This window comes from Porites lutea, chromosome 1, assembly GCF_958299795.1.
Source record: "Porites lutea chromosome 1, jaPorLute2.1, whole genome shotgun sequence".
NCBI lineage: Eukaryota > Metazoa > Cnidaria > Anthozoa > Scleractinia > Poritidae > Porites > Porites lutea.
The window spans coordinates 17,103,001-17,105,753 of record NC_133201.1 but is presented as its reverse complement, the minus strand read 5'-3'; positions in this window follow the sequence as shown (position 1 = coordinate 17,105,753).

Genomic DNA, 2,753 nt, shown 5'->3' with positions numbered 1-2,753 from the left:
ATTCAGGTCAGTGTTATTTTTCTCAAGATTATTGTAAACGATGTTCTATGTATTTTGCTTATAAGTACTGTGAATTTGAGCCGTCACAATTACTTTTTGGTAAATAAAAATCTATTATTTTATTGATGTCTTTTTGTCGATATAATAAAAAGAACAGTACACGGCGGCTTGAAGATATGAATTTTACTTTCTTGTGGCAAAAACAATGTTTTACTCACTTGCTGCGCTCATTCGTAAAATATTGTTTTGCCACTCGAAAATAAAATTCATATCTTCGCGCCACCATGTAATATCCTTTATATAAAGAAGATATTTTGCTCCATTTATGTGTATAATATTGTTCTCAGCTATTGCTTGGAGTTGGAAGAGGTCAAGTTAAAAAGCTAGAAGACACTAATAATTATATTCTTAGACCCTATAATCATTATAATTATTAAATATGGTTGGTATAAAAACACTAGAACAAGGAGGACAATTTCAGGCCCTGGTTTTAGTTATTATAAGGTTAGTGTATCAATAACAAAGCCCCAAGCTACATAGATCTAAGAATTTTTTAAAACTGAAATCTGTAATTATAATTTAAGAGGGTCGAGGACACTTTTGACTTTACTCAATCAGTATTGCTGAAATTGATTCATTCTGATCAAACAGGCTTTATTAAATGAAGATACATTAGACAAATAATGTAAGACTACTAGACGATATAATTATTGGAATATACAGACATTAAAAAATTACCAGGAATCCGTTTATTTATTGTCTTTGGAAAGGCATTTGACACAATGGAAATGGATCTGTGTACTATACAGTGATGTAGAAAGTGCGGTCTTAAACAGAGGCTATTTGACTAATTACTTTTAAGTCTCTAGAGGCATTTGACAAGGATGCCCCTTAAGTCCTTTAATATTTGTTTTAGGTGAAGAGGTAAAGGCCCAAAAAGGAAGGCCAAAATTAGTCAATTCCAAGATGATACCACTCTCATATGGAGGGATATAAAAGTGCTCAAAGAAAACATGAATTTTATAAAAAAAATTTAGTGCCACATCCGGCCTTAAATCAAATAAGGAAAACACAAAAGCAATGTGGATTGATTCAGCCAAAAATAATGAAACTAAACCTCTAGGCTTTGAATCTTATAAAGAACTGATTAAATCCTTAGGAATTAACTTATAATTATTACAAACATGACAACAAGCATAACTTATTTAAATTTCTTTATCAACATTTGCAAAATGGACACTAATCTTAATATAATTATGGCAAGCAAGAGACCTAAGTTTATTTGCATGCACAAGGTTGGTTAAGACCTTGGGCTTATCCAAATTAGTTACATTGTATGAAAAGAGACATTCTTAAGGAACAAGAGGTTTTCTACTTTTCCGACAATAGACCACTCTCCTTGACTAAATTGAGATGTAAAGATTATCACAACTTATTTCAGAAAAGTATGTAAAATGACAGAGCCTACTGCTATTAAATGCTGATCTAGCTTCCATCCTTACTTCCCTACTAGATGGGAACAGTCATTCGATACAATCTATAAATCGACGGAAGACAATAAATTCAGAGATTTTGGTTACCATAGAATTTTAGTTACTAATAATGAACATTGTCAGTACTGTGGAACTGTTCACCAAACTAGGTTTTCACCCTACCAAATCAATATTTAGCCCTACACAAATACTTGTATTCCTTGGTTTCATCCTTAATTCAATTACCATGAAGGAAAAGATGTTAACAGCTTGCCACCTCTTATTGTAGAGGTAGCCCAAGTAATTGGCCTTATCATTTCCAATTTCCTAGGGGCTGAGTATGATCCCCTCCATTACAGGGTATTTGAACAAGACAAAACCAATGCCCTTGCCACTAATGCAGGGAACTTCAATACGCCTATGAGGCTTTCAGCTGTGTCCCTAAAGGAACTGCAGTGGTGGATTGCCTACATGTAGAAGCCCATTTCCTATACAATGCTTTCTGTGATCATACATTCACATACTTCAAAGAAGAAGTGGCACAGTGTGTTTAGTAATGGTAGTAAAATAGGGGGTAGATGGTCATCATCTGAAGCCCTAAAACACATCAACACACTAGAATTACAGCCTCGTGCTATGTTTGGCTTGAAATATTTTGCTGAACAAAAAAAGGGATACATATCCAACTGCAGCTGGATAATACAACTGCTGTTGCATTTTTATATCAACAACATGGGCGAATCTCATTCCCAAGAACTAGAAGAAATAGCTCTGGATTTGTGGGACTGGTCTATTGAATGTGAAATCTGGATCTCAGCTGTTCATACCTCAGGAATTTGTGATGTGGATGGAAATGACCAGTCTCGTAACCTTCATGATAAACATGAATGGCCTCTAACGGCAGAGTACAGGTATTCCATGTAATCCTACCAGAATTCACTGGGCTTAATATTGACATATTTGCCACAAGGCCTATCCATAAGCCAGATGTATACTGCTCTTGAAAGCCAGACCTGGGATGGACCTTTGTTGATGCTTTTTCATTTAACTGTAAAGCTTACAACTTTTATGCTTTTCCACCATTCAGCCTGATCCCTGCCTGATGAACACCCTTACAAAAATAACCCTATTTTATTTATATTTTATGGCTATTTTTATGCTATCACGTCTATTTTCATCCAATTTTATTCTCACTGAGTTATATTTTAATCCTATTTTACCTGAAAAGGAAAATAGCCCATCTATTTTATTTGTGTTTTACTTTTATTTTAAACCGATTTT